Genomic DNA, 18,404 nt, shown 5'->3' on the forward strand with positions numbered 1-18,404 from the left:
GAGCTAATTTAAGCATCTAGGTGTTTTTTCGGCTGCCATTCAGAGTCGAGACTCACTTATCTTCATGATTGCACTCTGTTTTTGGTATTTTAATTCCTCCATTTCAGAGTTGAGGGCAGCAAACCAATTATCAATGATGCAGGTGGCCTAACATATTGAGCGCCCATAAAAGGATGTGTCTCAAAGTAGATAAAAACAGAACTTCAGAAATCATGTAGAAGAGAGTGAGACAAAAGAGGAATCCATTATCAACTAATACATAAAAGAAACACATTCAAACACACAAAAAATAAGTCAGTGAAACACTGGAAATTTGAAATAAAAAATAAGGCAAGGTTTAACACTCTTGGTACATTTTTTTAAAATTTACCCCAAACAGGCTATAACTTCAACGAAATTGTTTTCGCCACGCTCTCCAGTCACCAATGATTTCCATATCGACGAATGCAACAGAGCGACGGTTCTCAAACTCCAATGTACATCAGGACCACCTGGAAGGCCGGTTAAACCACAGATGGCTGGCACCCACTCTCAGAGTTTCAGATTCAGATTCAGTAGGTCTGGGGTGGAACCCAAGAATGTGCATTTCTAAATTCCTGGGTGCTGCTGCTGCTGTGGTTAGTCTGGGGACCCCACTTTGAGAAGCACCACAACAGAACACCTCTAGTCCTTGTCTTCCTTCTTAGCTGTGTGTGATGCCGGGGACCACTCCCCAGAACTCTGAATGCCTGCCATCTCGCCTTCTCCTTTTTAGAATCCTAGTGTTCCTCAGGATGCTATGCCAGGCTTCTGTCCTTTCACTGAAATCTTCCTGAGCAACCTCTTTGACTCCAAAGCCTTCAGTTAACTACATACATCTGCTAGACCCCGGGCTGCAGCTCGGGCCTGATATAATGTGAGCTTTGCAAGGGCACGGTGCCTTGTCGTGCTCACAGTGCATCCCAAGTGACCAGAGTGTGTCTGGCATGTAGAAAGTGCCCGATAAATATCTGTTACAACTTCCTAGTAGATATTTCTACCTGAAAGTTCCACAGGCTCACTAGCAACTGAAATTAAATGTATTTGGAAAGAAATATATCAAAGAAGAGTATTACACAAGCTAGAGTCTTTCCCCGTATTTCTGATGGTACCATCATCCACCCATTCTGTGAGATCTAAGAAACCCAAAGGTCATCCTTGAACCCTTGTGTGTCAGGTCCATCCATTTCCCCCCAGTCTCATTGCCACTGCCTAGTCAAGGCCACCGCACCCTCTCACCTGGATGCCCATGGCAGCCTCCCACCGGGCCCCTCCTATAATCTCCGCACCACACAGTCAGCTGAGAGATCAGATCTCATTCTGCACACCTGTGACTAAAGCCTATCCAGCGACTCTCCTTGACCTTAGAGCAAAGCCCCACCCCTCCCCATGGCCTTAGTTTTTCCGACTGGCTCCCTACTGCCTCTCCAGCTATATCTCCCATGCTTCTCCCCAACCCTGTACTTCCGTCCTCTCCGACTTGTTTTTGTTCCTTGAATACGCCATGCGTTCTCATTTCTGAGCCATGGCTCATGATACTTCCTTCCATCTGGAATACTCTTTCCTTTTCTTCCCCCTACATGTTTTAGCTGACTACCTTCTACTCATTTCTCAGTTCCCAACTTAAATATCACATCCTCCAAAAAGCCTTCCCTGTTCCTCTCATAAAAACAAAACAAAATAGAACAGGCCCCAAAACTGGGCTATGGCTTGCCTTAAGTTTCTATGACCTTCTGCATCTGCATATACAGTATTACCCCTGCTCGTTTAATTATTTGCCTTCTTTGCTCTCCAGGAGAAGGCTCATGCCTACACAGTGCTGGGCCCAGGGCCTGGATTTGGTCATCACTGCTGAAGGAAGAGGCCAACCAGATTTAACAGCGGGAAATTTAAAAGAAATTATTTTTTGTATGTTGAGAGCAGTCAGACAAGCAGTTATGTCTGGGAGGGACATGAGGGGACACTCCGGGATGGTGAAAATATTTTGTATTTTGTTCAGGTCAGAGGTAATATAAGGTAAACATAGATAAACATATATAATACAGGGTAAACATAGATAAAAATTCACCAAGCTGTACAGTAAAGAGCGATGCATTGCACATACGTAAATCAGACTTCAATAAAAGAAATGAATTATTTTAAAATTGTGGTATAATTCATATGGGGATATCAAAATTCACAGGGGTTAAAACAGCTCACGTGGGTGTAAGACCAGAATTCAGCAACAACCCAAGGCATCGAAGTTCCTTAGGATGCTAATATTTCCCAAAGATCCAGCACTAAAAACATGGTGAAGGAGTTCTTTAAGTCTTTGTTCTAAAAATGTCACTGCTTTCAATCGACTCCGCCTTACTTAAGTTTGAGGCCCTGAAGTATTTTTAGAAAGGCAGATAACTTCAAAGTCACTCTCCACAGAATCACATATACTAAAAGCCCCATTTCACCAATTAGACAGGTTTAAGTTAATGACGTACAATTATATTTCAACATTTGAGGTATTTTAACTCGGGCCACGAAAACTGCTCAGTTGGGTCCACATTATTGCTAAGACGGTCACTTTTCTTTTTCTCTGAGTAGGAGAGGACCCAGGGCAAACCATACATGTGGTTCATCACCCTGTTTAACAGGAACCTTGCCACGCTGACTGTCCAAGCCTACCAAGCAACTTAGGACCGTCTAGCTGCCTTTCTCGGACTAGAATGTAAGACACGGAAAGGTCAAGACTCATTTTTCGCCCTAGTGGGCCAAAATGCAGAGCGTTTAGGATCTTGTGTTCTGTAAGGTGCTTTTCACAAGAAGATCCCTGTGCTCTGTCGGGCTGGGCTTCCTAACAATCCCTCTGGCTGGGTTGATATTTGCTCCCACGGCTCAGCAGTCCCTTGGACCAGGTGAGTGCCAGCTTTGAAACACAGCAATTTAAACATTCTTCCGGTAGGGTGCAAAGCACTTAGGGGCCACTACATGCATCCCGAATAAGGACATCTACAACCGCTACCCACGAAAAGGGCACTTTCTGCACTTGAGACGAAAGTCATTGCGTTCGGCCGTCTTGGGTGATTTTCCTACAGACATACCTGTTTTGCTTCTATTCTTGGTATGATTTTAGTCGAAGTTTCATTTTCCTTAGCTTCTATTTGCTACTGGCATTTTGCCATTCAATAATCAAAGGAGAGAAGAACTGAAAACTCCGGGTTATTTAACCCAGTGAAAATACCACTTTACCATATGAACATCTCTCACCATATGAGAGAGAAAAAATGTAATCTCTAAAACCCTTTCCGGCACCAGATTAGAAAAACCGAAAGCTTGCCGGCCATCACAGGCTGACTGGGAGGAACGGAGCACCCCTGTGGTCCTTTTCCTGATGGGAAAACTGAGGTCGCGAGCGGGCAAAGGAGAGGCGCCCGAATGTCCCACAGCAGAGGTACTTATTCCTAATTTGGAGCACGCTGTCGCCGTTTCAAAGTATCACCCAGGAAAAGGAAATAATCTGGTAAAGTTGACGTGACAGGGGGGAGATGAGAAGGGAGGGGAGGTCCGGGGCAGCTGGGATGGGCGACGGGCAAGGATGGGGATGGTGATGGTGGTGATGGTGATGGTGGAGGCGATGGTGGCGGTGATGGTGATGGTGACGCTGGCCGGCTCCTCTCCCGTTTCTCCATCACTGCCTGTCCTCTCTGCCTCCTCCGTCCCCGCGTGGCCTCTGCCCGGAGAAACACAGCCGCCAGGATTTGCACCCACGCCGCACGGCCTCGGGCACAAGGCTGCGGCGCCCCGAGCCCCGCGCCCCCCGCGCCCCCCGCGCGCCGCGCTCCGCCGCCCGCACCGCCTCGCGGGGCGCGCACCGGCCCCGGCTCCCCGCCCGCGCGCCCGCACCGCCCGTCTGGCCCGACACCCGCGCCGGGAGCGCCCGCGCCCCCCGGCCCGCTCCCCGCCGAGCCCCCGGCGGCCCGGCCACCGGTCACTTACGCCTGCGCCGGGCCCCGCCGCCCCGCGGCCCCGAGACAAAGGCTGCGCGGCCGCTGCGCCGCCGGCTGCTCCTCCAGCCGCCGCTGCCGGGGACCCGGAGGAGGGGGGTGGGGGGGCGGAGGAGGCGAGGAGGAGGGGACGGCGGGGAGGGGCCGCCGCGGCGCCGGCCACCCGGCTGCAGCGGCCCAGACCCCAGTCCTGCGAACCCGGCCCGCAGCTCTCCAGGGCGCCGTCCTCCCCGGGTCGTGGGCCCGAAAACCTCCCCCAGGGGACCAGGGGACCGCCCCTTGAGGGGGGGTGGGGGAAGAAGAAGAAGGAGGGGTGTGTATGTGTGTGTGTGTGTGTGTGTGTGTGCGCGCGCGCGCGTGTTCCTTCTTTCCACTCCTGATTTCCTCCATCCACCCCCGCGGCCCCGAGCCATCTCAGGAAAATGCCAGACTCTGCCTCCCCTGTACAACTCTAGGGGCGCGCCCACGGACCTCCTTTCCGTCCACGCACCTGCCCGCCGGACGTCCAACCATTTTGTGGAGCGCAAAACTGAGACCTGGAAGGTGAGGTGCCCAAAGACGCCAGGTGGGAGAATGCCAGCCTCGCGAACCCTTCGGGACCCACGTCTCACTTGGTTTCCTTTCCCGGGCTTAGTTTAGCGCCAATTGCTTGAGCCCCCCGCCCCAGGGACCGGACAGGCTGGAGGGTAGGCAAGAGTGCTCCCCTCCATGCTCCTGCGGGGGAGTCGGTAGGCTTCCCTTTCTGGGAGAAGTACCACTTTCGCTTGGCTCAGGCATCTACATCTTGTCAAGAACAGTGGCTTTGATTTAGTTTTATTTTAAAAACTTTTCATTATGGAATAAAAAAAAAAATCAAAAGTAAAATGCTCTAAGGAACCCCTAAGTGGTCAGCTCCAGCTTCAAAGATGGTACTACTCTCTCCATTCTTCTTTCATTTATCCCCCAGCTCTTCCCCCATCCCAGAGACTAAGGACTTGAAAAGAACGTGATCACGATACCCTTACCCCACCTTACCGAATTGAGAATAATTCCGTAAGTATCATCTGCCTGTGGCTTGTTACCAGCTCATGGTTATTCGTGAAGTAATGGTTATTGCCAGGTCTGTGTGGAAGGGCCTTACCAATGCTGCTTGGCTGGGGCGTGGGCCCTAAGTGTCCCCAAAGCCGGTGGTAGAGAAGGTTGTCTACCTTGTTGCAGGCCTGCAGTGACTGATGGAGCAGGAACAAGGCACTGCGGATCTAGCAAGGGCCAGATACTCCTTACCGGTCCCAGGCCCCTGGAAAACTGTGATTGAAGCCTGTCCCTTCCAGGAAAATGCGCCCACAGGATTCTGGGGGTTTGATCTCACTTCTCACCGGCCGCCTGAACCCCAGTACGGGTTACAAACTACAGAGCTGGGCTGAAGTGTTCCTTGCAACCCCCGGGAGCCCCGTAGATGGGATTCTGAGGGTTCTGCTGGGTTCCCCTCTTGTTTGCTGAGAGTTCTGGGGCCCAAGGACAGCAAGGGAGTCACGACTCGGTTGGGGGCCTTTTCCCCCTGGGAGAAGCCTCAGTATTTAAGTCCTATGCGAGTGCGGCATGGAAGTGGATTCTCAGCTGTCGCTCAGGAGAGCGTCTTTCGAGGATGAAGAGACCTGAGTTGTGCCAAGGGCGTCTAAACACTTGGCTGATCTAACCTCCCCGGTGGCAAAGCCGGAGTCCGCCCCTGGGTGCCGGGCTTTGCAGGGAGGGGTTGTTAAGCGGTAGGCACATCGGAGCAGTCAGGGTGCACGTTCTGGACTCTGCCCGGCTTTGAAGTCAGTACCTCTTGCTAGCCTTGTGACCTCGGGCAAATTACTGGACATCTCTGGGCCTGTTTTCTTATTGGGAGAAAGAAATAGGGCCGTCGTTCAGACCTGCCTCGTTGGGCTGCCGGAAGGGGGGGGTGTTTACGCAGGTTCAGTGCCTGGTTCAGAAGGGTTGAAAAGGTGCTCAGAGCATTCGTGCTGCCTTGTGCCCTCTAAGTGGGAGAGCCGGTGACTGAGACCCAGAAGGACCTCTGCTGCCCCGAAGGATACACGGCCGTGGGGCACCTGGGTGGCTCAGCCGGTTAAGCATCCAGCTCTTGATTTCAGCTCAGGTCATGGCCTCACAGTTTGTGGGGTCAAGCCCCATGTCAGGCTCTATGCTGAGTGTGGAGTCTGCTTGGGATTCTCTCTCTCTCCCTCCCTCCCTCTCTCAAAATAAATAAAATTTGCCACAAAGGATTCACAGCCACAACTGAAGCCGACAGAAAGGGCCCACGGCTGCTTTCCAGGGCAGCAGAAGCACCTGTGACAAAGTGGCTCTTCTCTCGATTACTGGCAGGCCTCGGCGGAGTTCCTGAACACTGCGGGTTTCCCTAGGGACCTGGGTCCAGGAAATGATCTCTGAGATGCCAAAGGGGCGCGTGCAGTCTCACTCCGCCCACCCCGGTCGGACTGGTCTTGGTCAGTGGAACCTGACGTGCCCTCTCCTGCTTCTCCAAGCCTTACTTTCGCTGTGAAGTCTGACGACCTCAGGCAGCAGAAAATCTCCCCCATCTGAGCTCTTGGGCCTGTCCTGCGTTAGTGATTCGCGCTGTCAGTTGCTATGCCTGTTGCGTGGGTCTGCCTCGACGGTGTTGAGAGCAGAGACTGTCATCAGCTGCCCCAGCACTGCCCATAATACCCTGTTCCTTGCCCAACCCAGCATCGGAGCAAAGAATGCTTCCTGTAATGTATGCAGATTATCGTTCTCCCAAGAGGGTTCCACCTAGGCCAGGATTTCCATGTCCCGTGGCCAGCCCAGCAACTAGCCGAGTAGCTCAAATCTGCTCACCTGCCAGCCCTGCCCCAGGGCAGGGCTGGGTCTGAGGATGAAGGGGCGTGTCCCTGGGCTGGGGCATCCCAGTCACCCTGATTATGACACTCTGATTCCTAATCTTCATCTCCTGCTTGCTCTAGAATCTAGGTCCTGACCTGGAGAGCATTGTCTGCTTCCCTGGTGTGGCTCTGGATTTCGGTGACCATTTTCTGGAGAGAACCAACCTTTTGCTTCTCTCTGTATCTTCTCCCATCTCTGCACCCCTTCCCTTCCCTCACTTACAAATCTCTTCCTTTCCTAGCTCGTAATATGGATCGTATTGATTTCTCTTTCTTTTTCTTTTTCTTTGTTAAGTTCATTTACTTATTTTGAGAGGGAGTGAGAGAGCACAAGCTGGGGAGGGGCAGAGAGAGGGAGAGAGAGATTCCTGAGCAGGTTCCGCACCGTCAGCGCAGAGCCCCACACGGGGCTTGATCTCACAAACCGTGAGATCATGAACTGAGCTGAAATCAAGAGTTAGAGGCTTCACGAACTGAGCCACCCGTACTTGGCCTGCATCAATTAGGGAGAAGGTAGGTGAGGAGAATCTGGACTGAAGTTTACATAGAATGATACGAACAGATGAAAGGTAGCGTCTAGTTGTGCTCCGGGGAGATGTGTTCCCGTGGAGGTCTTCTTACAGAATGTAGAATATTTTAGGGATACTCAGACCTGGTGGGTCTTCTTGGGAATAAATGTACCCGAGAGCCCTCGGGTTAACACAGAACCCAACAAAGAATATTATTGCCATCCGTTTGGTCTTTGTGGACAATCCGACACTCTGTGCCAGCTCTAAGAAAAAGCTCTATAAACTATTAAAATGACAAAGAACTTCAGTCCTGCTAAAGAAATAGAGTTTGGCTTAGCTAAATGGAACACCAGACAAATGCGAAGGACGGCTTGGGGTGATGAATGGATTCACGGCAATAAAGATGAACTTACAGAAGATTAATAGAAGGAGAGATGGATAATATCGGGGCTTCCAGCTGTTGATGAATGCTAAACTTATTGACATTGAAGATAAGCCTAGATAAAAGGCATTCAGTCCAAATGGAGAGAGAATGCTTCAAAAGAAGCCTAATGCTCGCAACTAAATTAAGGCAGTAAATATATCTGTGGTTCCAGCCCATTTGTTATGATAGAGACTACAGATCATTATAATGAGAGACAGATTATTAACCACAAAGGGCCCTGTGCATCACAGGGAATTGGAGCCACTTGCTCCCCCACGTCCCAGAAAATCCACTTGGTCGAGAAGGAAGCCTTCTTCGTACGCTAGTTGGAAACTAAGACGACTGAGAACGTCACGTGGGGGTGGTTTTAAACCCTCAAGAGGTGCGGTCTGTGTCCCCTCCCACCCAGTCTGGATGGGCTTGGTTCTGCTTCGCCAACAGGGCAAGGCGGAGTCCGTATAGGTGATCTTCTGGGGGCAGATCATCAAAGGCATGCAGTTTCCTTCCGGCTCCGTTGGAAGGCTTGCCCTCCGGTGCTCCCTCTTGGGGTAGGCCTACCCAGAGCTTCCAGATGATGCCGGTGCATATCCAAGAGCAAACAAAAATACGCCAGGTGACTTAGGAGGTTTTGCCTGCAAAGGGTTTACAGTCTCAGCAGAGATCAGCGGGATATAAACTGGACCAGAAGGTTGGGGGTCTCACTGAATTCCGGGCTGTACTCTGCCCTTCCTGGCTACGTGGGAAAGTGGTCGTCTCTGTGCCCGGTGTCCCTCCCCCCGTAAAGTCAAACAGTTGTGAAGAGTGAATACACATGAGGCATATAGAACATGGTCAGTATCCCATAGATGGCAGCCGTTGTTAAGGTTATCGTGTCCCGGGACACACTCTGTGACGCAAAGCAGAGAAAGGGCTCCCGGACCTGCTCACATCATCAGGTGATTTCTTTTTCAAGAAAAGCAGATGTGTATAATGGATTTGATTAATAGGCCCTATAGTTTTATAACCAACTCACAGCCGCTTCCTTTAAATCAGGGCTTTACAATCTTTTTTGGACTATGACCCACGCTAAGAAATACATTTCCCGTTGTGACCTGATACACACAAGAATCCCCCCCCCCCCCCCCCCCAATCAAAGCATATAAACATCTTCACTGGGCAACACACTCTGGTATTTTCGATTCTGTCTTATTTCATTTTTCAAAATCTACTAAGTCGATCCCCTAGCCCATTAAATGGGTCAAAATCTACAACTTGAAAAGCGGTGCCTTCTGTAAACGACTTTTACATGGCTTCCTCGCCCTAACCTTTTCACTGTTTTTCGCTTTGTCGCCCAGCTCTTCTCCACTTTCTGGAAGTCTCGCTTGTCCAGGACGACCGGTCTACTGCCTCCCTGGCCTGATGGGCGGCCACGATGAAGCCGGACCCACCGGTCCCGGCACAGAATGTAGCACGTGTCGGACAAGGATTTTTGAACTGAGTTTAGAACAGGGATTCTAACTCTGTTTTTCTGCTCAGGTTTTAAGTGGGCTAAGCACTTAGTTCTCAGATGATTTCTAGGTTGCTGGTAATGCACTGTAAGTGTCAGGGAGAAGAGACTTGGCTGGCAGCCCTTTCTCAGATGTTCCAAGCAAACATGCACACGGTTCTCAAACCTTAGCCTGGTCTCAATGCCCGTCTTCCCTGAAAGCTGTTTTCGCTTTATAACCACAGGATGTTTCAAATCAAATTCCAGAAAATGCCTCGCAATTAAAATTTTACACTGCCTGTCGCTACGTGCCAGCTTTGCTACTGCTTTTCGTCGCTGCCCATTATAAATAATGACCCTGGCGTGCGTTTTGTTACTAGAGCCATTAACCCAACAGACCGTTCCGCTCACATGAAACAAGCCGTGCATCTGCTAAGGTGACTTGGTGGGTAGATTTTTTTTTCCTTTTGTATTTTGTTCTTTGTTGTTTTTTTTTTTTTTTCCTTCTGCAGAACCCGGTGACACACAATAAAATGGGCAAATGGAAATTTCAGGGAAATGTACATCAGAGCTACCGATCCTTCATGGGGTATCTACGTATGGCTTATAGCATGAAACGTTTTTGTCCACTCTTGGGGCTGCCGTGTTGACAAAATGAGATTGCTTTTGCACAGGCGTGTCCCACCTTAATCTCCTTTTATCTGCAGATAAAAGGAATTACCTTCTCTTCCCGGGGAGCCCATGATGGAGTAGAGAGCAGGTGGGGTTTGGTTTCACACAGACTAGGGTGTTGGCTTACAGCTCTGACATTCATTAACTGAGCAATTAGAAGCTTCAGATCTTTGAGCCTCATTTCCCTTGTCTGTAAAATGGGACTAATAATGCAGATAATAATATACCTCTCAGCACCGTGAGAAAAGCTCACCATAGTCTGGCCAGTGGCCATGGCATGGCCTGACTAAAAAAGTCACTAGATAGTGATGAATAGCCCCAATCAAGTAATTTAAAAAATAGTTTTATTCAAAGAAATGAGTGCCCCAAAAGTCCAGACAGTGGGTGTGGCAGACAGAATAACAGTCCCCAGATATATTCATATCCTAATCCCTTGAATTTGTGAATATATTATATTTACAGACGTGGGTAAGTTAAGGGTCTGGGGACGGAGCGATAGCCCTGGGTTATCCAGGTGGACACCATGTCACCACAAGAGTCCTTTTAATCCGGGGGTCAGAATCAGGGAAGGGGATGTGAAGACAGAAGCAGAGGTTGGAGTGATGTAGAGCCACGGGCGCAGGGCTGCAAGCAGCGTCTAGGAGCTGGAAATCCATCGTCTCCTTAGAGCCTCCAGAAGGAATGCAGCCCTGTCAACAGCTCGATTTTAGCCTGTGAGATGCATTTTTAGACCTTTGATGGTCAGAACTATACAGTAATAAATTGGTGTTGTTTTAAGCCACTAAAGTCATGGTAACTTGTTACAGCAAAAACTAATCTGTCAATGGAGGAAGGGGACTGTCATGGGCAAGAAGTATACAAGGTCAGGTGGGCTTCTGGGGGGAATGGCCTCCTCCTGAGTTCTTGATTTGGGTTGGGGGAACCCAGACAAATAGGTATTCAATTTATAACTCCGTGTTCAATGTTAGATAAATGCCATGTATCTTTTTCTTCATGTAAGTTACATTTCATAAGTTAAACATAGTTCCAGTGGCTTTTTTACTTGGAAAAAGCTGGGATCTAGCAGAAAATAGAAGAGACCCTCATACTGGGTCATTGAGGAGAGTTTACAGAAGCCGATAGTTACCACGTTGTGGCCAAGGTTAGAGAAGGAAACAAAGGCCAGCACACTGGCCTGAGGCTAGCAATGGAGGGAAGCCATCACCACGGGGCTGGAAGAGGCGAAGGAGAAGGATGCTCCAGAGCCTGAGAGGAGCAGCTTTGTGGAGAAGACTGCCAGACAGGAGCCGTCGGGGGAGGGACCTCTCAGTGGAGGAGGGAGGGGAGAGTTTCAGCCCACTGGCCAGTCCCTGTGGCTGCCTCCCATTGGCCGATCCCACCTAGAAGCCAGAGCACAGGGCCTGGTTGACGCCTCCCCAACGCAGAGCAGGGTGGAGAGAGTTGCAAAGTGGGTCTAGACGGCCAAAGGAAAATATCCTAGACAGTCCATCCCCTCTTGTCTGTCATTTGTGTAAAAGAAAAATCATGGTTTCTGCAGAGGGGACATGCACAATTTTATCAGTTGTGTTATCACCGTAGGTGAAGTCAATTCAGCCATATACCAATGGGAAACCTAACATTTTCGCCCTAACAGTGCTCTTCCTATACTGAAACGTAGGTGATGGGGAAGAGGGAGAAGGAAAACAATGAACAGAAACAGATCTGCTGCATAATCCTTTTCCGTGGCTGTGATGATGAGGTGTAAGTGGCATTATTACGCGACTTGCCTGTCTTCCCACACTATGTCCCTCTTCCTCTCCACCAGTGGGTCAGCTGGATGAGGAGGTTCTCTGATAAGTGATAGTGACCCAAACCCTCATACCTGAATGACCGGAGTCCTTGACTTCACTGCAGCTTTCCTTGGATGAGGACAGCTGGGGAGAAGTACCAAGAGGCTATATCTCCAGGAATCCCTTGGGCGAACCCCCTAAACCTCCCTGACCCGCTGTGTAGCGATGATCCAATTTTTCCCTGGTAATTGAGATCCGTCACTCTGCTCAGCCCAGTGACCTCTTGTAGGCTTTTGACTCAATAGCATGAGGAGATTCAAGTGGCCAGGGGGCAATCTTGGATTCTAATTTAACAGTGCTATGACTGTTCCCTGGTGACATGGTCCTCTGTTGGGTTCTAGGACTTCCAGCCTCACCAGTTTCAAGATCACAGGATAAGATGGAAAAGTCTCCGAATGGGTTTTGGGGGGATTAGGTATAAGAGACTCAGGGACACTGCCATCTCCAACCTTTGATCCCTAGACACATGGATCTGGATAATGGGAGAAGCCACCAAACATTAGCCATAGGTCAGAAGCACATGCTAAATCCTATAGGACGGCTTCCAATAATTTTCAGGGTATTCCTCCCATCTGTTACCATGACTGAGCCTTCAAGAGGCCATTCCACTGTTCTATTGATGCCGCTTCTGGGTGGTGGTGGGCCATGGGGTAAGACTAGCCCACTTCATGAACCGCCATCATCGGAAAATGTGCCCTGGGTGGAGTAAAAGTTGTAAGGGTTATTATGACTACAAATGAGGAGTTCTTCAAGTCCACATTTGGGGCTCTGGCAGAGCACTGAAGACAGAAAGGGCAAATCCATACTCAGAGTGTAGGTTATCATTTTGAAGACAGATCACTGCCTCCTCCATCGTGAAAGAAGCCAGTGTAATGAATCTCTTCAAAGGTAGCTTCTCTGGAGAACAAGTGACATATCAGGGGCTCCATGTTGGCCTCTGATGTTGGAAGTAGCCAGATCCTTGTCGGTGAAGAGAAGACCCTCTGGCTGAATGCTACATAATCCCCATTCCTGCCACCCGGCCACATGGTCATTGTATGGGGTGGTGGGGAAAGGGCTGGCAGCTACAGAGCACGTCATCTTGTACAACTGATCGTGGAGAACCTTACTTTGGGTGAATGACTCTTGTGAGGATTTGCAGAGAACTTAAATCGCTCCACATTCCATGGAGGTTGGCCACGTTCCAAGAGGTTACCACATTCTTGTAAGAGCTCCTTCCACCGGTTCTTCAATTTTCCTCTTTCCCAACCCCCACCGGCAACTCCTCTGTGAGTCACAGCTCACGAGTCAGTGTAGATCCAGATCTCTTCTTCCGCACCGATGGACAGCAGCAAGTTTTGCCCACTGTGGGGCGATTCCCTTCACCGGTGATTTTTAGGACCATCCCTGAGTGTGACTGCAGTGTCATCTGCCTCTAACTGTCCAGCTCCCAATTATTCCCATTAAGATCGGGAAACCTATTCTATTGCAGTATCTCCCACCCTGACCTTTAGCCTACAGAGGACACCACCACAGAGTCCTCCAGGGGTGCTGACGGCCCATTTCTTTACGCTGTGGCGAGGAGAGTGTCCCTTAGACCCTCCCAGGGAGTGTGCTAAAAAGATGGATGTGTGGGTTGCACGGAATCCATGCTTTCAAACTTAGTCACTTCCCTGAGCCTATGAACTTCTTTTACTATGGGCCATCCGGGCATTCTGAGACTTTACCCTTACTAACTGTAGGCGTTACTGAGTCCGTGGAGGAAAGGGATGATGGTGGGAAGTATTAGTGTGGTTCTGAGTGTACTTTTTCTCACAGAGACAGAGGCCCAGTAGAATCTGGCAAGACACTCCTCCCTGAATATACATGGAGAGCATGTTTTCTGGGCAGGGCAAGGGGTGGACTGTGATAGACATGGGGAATGACTCTTCCTACATGGGACCATCTGTGCCCAGTGTGAGGAGCACGGGGTGCAGACAGCCTTTGCTCATCAATCAGCTCCTTGATAGTCCACCTCAGCTGCAGAAAGCCACCTAGCCTGAGGTCACAGCCATACAGATGAGAGCCCTCATCTGGCGACTGAATGAGGTGGAGCACGAAAGTACGGGTATTCTGTGATTCTGGTGAATTGTTCTTGCCCCAAAGCTCCCTGTCAGCTTAGCTAAGACTTGTGGGGGGTTCGCATGGTGGTTGGGCTTCTCCTCTGCCCGATACTTTTTCCTCCCCTTCACAGGTGTTGACCACTATCAGTCAGCTTGGGCTGTCATAACAAAATACCACAGACTGAATGGCTTAAGTGACAGAAATAAGTTTTCTGACAGTCCTCTAGGGTGGAAGTCCAAGATCAAGGTGTCAGCGGGGATGGTTTCTCAGGAGGCCTCTCTCCTTGGCTATAGATGGTGGTCTTCCTGTGTCTTCATATTGTCTCCCCTCCATGTGTGTCTGTGTCCTAATCTCCTTTTCTTACAGGGACACCAGTCATATTGGATTAGATGGCACCCTAATAACTTCACTGTAACTTAATCACCTCTTTTGAGACCCTAACTCCAAATACAGGTCAAGTTTGTGGTACCAGGAGTTAAGGCTTCAACATAGGAATTGGATTTGAGGGGGAAGGGACGACACAGTTCAGCCAATGAAAATCTCGGTTGAACGTCTTGCGCCCCAAGCCCCATCAGCATCTGTTTCTAGAAAATCCAGCCTGGGACACCTAGCTGACACATTAAGCCCTAATTCCCCATGTTAATCGGCTTAGCCTGATGGAATCTTTGATTCCTTCCATTTGGTCTACTGCCCTTGTAGTGCACCAGCCATGCTCCTGCTCTCTCCCCTTCCCTCTTTCCATATAAAAACTACCTCCTCCCGGAACAAACAGTCACAGATGAAGCCTTGCTATGTTGATCTTAATGTTAATGTCTTAATACTTATTTAATGTGTCTCCTCCATTCCGTGACTACTGCCTGGGTTAAATCCATTGTCATTCTTAGCCTAGGTTTTTGCAATAACATCCTAAATGGCCTGTCTCCTATCTTGCCCATGTTTAATTCATTTCTTGTACTGCATCCTGAGTGATCTTCCTGAAGAATTCTGCAGGCATAATCTCTGCGTGATATTAAATAGATGCATTTTTCCTTTCACGTAGGTGATGTAGGCTTTCCTTCCATTGAATCAGTGGCATTCAGAGCTTGAGAGGGAGGCTAAAAACTCCCTAGAAAAGGGGTACGTGCTCGGGTCTGCATGACAAATGAGATATTTTAAATATGTGGCAAGAATATATTCTTATAAACCTGGCTGAAGGGAGAAAGAAAAATGTTATTTGTTTTTTATTTCCTTCTATGTTTCAAAATTCTATTCCCTTGCAAACCAAGAGCCAATCGAGAGTTGTGAGCAGGGTTTGCTGAGGACATAGAGTAGGGGCAGACTGGGACATGAGATTTTTCCCACTGGGGGGCTCCAGAGGAGTCCTTCTGGAGCCGGAAGGGGAGCTCATAGGAGAGAGGGCAGGGCAGGGGTTCAAAAGTCGAGATTCTGGGTAAGACTGGAGTTAATTCACCCACACCTAAAACTTCTCGACAGCTTTGGAGGAAACTACTGGACGGGGGAGATCTCTCTTCTGTCCACTGAGCACAGCCTGGGAAGGCAGGAGTCCGGGCAAGGGTTGGCCCCTGGTCCCTATTCATAGTTTGTGGGAAGAGGAGAGGCCTGAGGGAACTGAGGACCCCGGAAGGAACGAGCCCCAGGGCTGAGAGGAGAAAGTCTCCGAGTGCCAGGGTGTCAGAGAGGAGGCTGAATCAGGCCATGAATTTGGGCAGCTGCTGCTGGCCAACACCCGGAGTGTAGACCGGAGGGCCTGCCTCAGTGACCAGCAGCCTGGGTCACACTGAGGAGTGACATGCTAGCGAAGCCACAGAGGGAAGTGTGTGGACCCCAGGCTTCTCCTGGCAACCCTGGGGAGGGGACCTTGGCTGCTCCCTGGGCCCAGACACTGTCTTCAGAACTCGGAGGGATGAGGGAGATGCCCTCAAAGGATAGAAACTGCTAGAAGGACATTTTCAACTTGGTCAGGCAGAATCTGCCTCCTCCCCTCCCCTGTGGTCTCTCCATCAGTGAGAAGAGAAGACACAACAGGTAGTTGTTTACAGAAAATGTCCTTTCTCCCTGCTTCCATCGTTTCTTCTCTCTCTCCCTCCCTTCTTCTCCCCTGTCCCCTCCTTCCCTCTGTCTCCTCCCTGTTTCTCTCTCTCTCTCTCTCCCCCTCCCTCCTCCTTTCCCTTTTTTTATCCCCCCCCCCTTCAAATTTCAGTTTATCATGTAAAATCTGACCCTTCTCTGGACCACTTCTGATCATGTCACTTTCCCGCCAGGGTCCCCGCGTTCTCTGCCAGTGGTAAAACCCCAACACAAACATTTGCTCCAAAGAAAGTGCCCATTGGCTCTGGGACGTCTATAAAGGAAGGTGCACAGGGGAGAAGGAAGCTGGGAAGGACCATGGTGAGCGTCTTCACAGAGATCCCAGTTTACCAAGTCAGGTCGAGGACATACAATGCAGTTAGACTTCAGGAGGGAAGACCCAGAGATGCCCCTCGGGGCAGGTGGCTTCCAACGGTGTGACCGTTGGAACTGTGCACGCTTTAGCCACTTGGTAATAATTTGCCCACTATGGTGGACAGACTGGTTATACATATAATCGTTGCGGTGATCAAACTCTAGGATGGGCCCCCCACGATCCTTGCCTCGTGGTGTATAATTTGCCCCCCTTGAGTGGGAGTGGGACCCGTGCCAAGAACTGAAACTCAGGGTCGGCTGGGAAGGAAAGATTAGAAAAGCAATTCTTTGCACCCATGTAAAGCAATCTCTCTGGCGGTGAAGCCTCCTTTCTAGATATTAGCAGCACGTATTATACTTGACCTAAGACAATGAACAGCATGGGGGAGTGAGCAGGACACTGGGGATGTCCGAGGAAGCCAGCACTCCCCGAACCCAGCTTCAGGCTAGAAAGTCTGTGCGTGTGAACGGCTCTCCATCTGTCTTCTGTCAGAAGTCAGACCACCTGTCCCCTGGGGCTAGATTTTGGCTAAGGAACGGGGCTTGGAACACTTTTTCCAGCTAGATGCTTATCCTGTGACTCATTTATTTTGTCTGAATTAAATCCCCCGAATATTAAACATACACATAATCAAATGTAAGTACAAGCCCACATTTGAAAGTCAAATATAAAAAGTTTCTGGATTTGTATCATTTTGCATTATCCAGGCTTCTGCTTTCATCCATGAGAATGAATAAATAGGAGTTGTCTGAGACCAAAATATTTCTGGGCAAAGCGGAATAAATGTATTAAAATGAACGGGGGAGGGGCAGGAAACACCGGAAGATGAAAAGGTTTTCACCCAAGATTGAGCTGGAAGAGATCGGATCTGCCTGTTATTTTCAATTTTGATCACTCGGCCTTTTATTATCAAGGTAATGATAGGGGAGTACAAGAACAGCCCTGAGGGGGAGAAAAGGAAGCCACAAGGAACGAACGGGGCTGCTCATCAATTAGCCCCAAGCAGGGGCCGCCGGAGCCCCTGCCACCACCCTCGGAAAGTATTAGACCCTAATCAGTTCTCCTCGAGGTTCTAATCAGATTCCTTTTTTATGAAAATCAAATTTCTTCTGATAACTTAATCAGTACTTTCAGAGGGAGCTTGAGGAAGCAACCCGCTGAAGACCCCAAGTGAGGGGGATGCTCATGCAGACGAGGGAGGCCCTCCATTCCCTTTCATCCTTCCATTCTTAGAAAAGAGTAGACATTTTACAGCTGGAGGAATTTGGGAAGCCTGCTCGAATGAGGAGAGAGCACTTATTATCTTTCAGCACTTATGCTCTTTCAGCAACTTGGTATTTTTCATCTCGGGTTATTTAAGAGGCCCTATCTCTATTTTTGAAAATGGCTTTCTCCATAACATTTGTGGAAGAATCAGTTCTATTTTTAACTATGCACGCATCTCTCCTTGTTAGACTTAATAGGCGCTTTGATTAGAGAAATGGAATCAATGGCCTGAAAGTATTTTTAGAAGGGTCACTTGGATTGTGGCTGCTTCTCGGAACCCGGAGGTTGCAGTTTGTATTGTGAAATATAACATCCGTACAGATGTGTGCCGTTTAACAGATCCTTCTAAAGTAAAGAGCAGATATAATCACCACCTGGATCAAGAAGTGGAGCTTTATCAGCACCCCCAAAGCCCCCCACCCTGGGCTCCCTCCTTCACCCACAACCACTGACTTCACTGACAGGCATGTCCTTACATTTCTTTGTATGTTTCCATCCTACATATGGATCCCTAAATAAAGATAAGCTTCTCTCTCTCTCTTTGTCTCTCTCTCTCTCTCTCTCTCTCACACACACACACACACACACACATACACACACGCTCAAATGGTCCCAGTTTGACCAGAGAAAGCCCATCAGGTGCCTTTTCTGTCCTTTTAACTTCCCGGTTTGGTCTTTAAAAAACCAACCTCACCGTAATAGTATTTACAGAAAATGAAATGCATCCATGGTACCTGTGGAGTCCAGCAGCTTTGACAAAGGTGTATATCTGTGTGGCCTCTGCCACCATCACAGAGACAGTTTCTGGCACCCACAAACTTCTCTCGCGCCCGCATT

The 18,404-nt window shown here is 49.5% G+C and overlaps 1 long non-coding RNA gene across 1 annotated transcript; it reads left to right on the top strand.

Moving 5' to 3' along the window:
* The first annotated feature begins 4,132 nt into the window (after positions 1-4,132).
* Positions 4,133-9,576, top strand: LOC122215000. Its single transcript, XR_006200184.1, has 3 exons — positions 4,133-4,538; positions 4,942-5,027; positions 9,145-9,576. It is a non-coding gene; the product is annotated as an uncharacterized LOC122215000 (long non-coding RNA).
* The last annotated feature ends 8,828 nt before the right edge of the window (positions 9,577-18,404 follow it).

This window comes from Panthera leo, chromosome A3 (assembly GCF_018350215.1).
Source record: "Panthera leo isolate Ple1 chromosome A3, P.leo_Ple1_pat1.1, whole genome shotgun sequence".
Lineage (NCBI taxonomy): Eukaryota > Metazoa > Chordata > Mammalia > Carnivora > Felidae > Panthera > Panthera leo.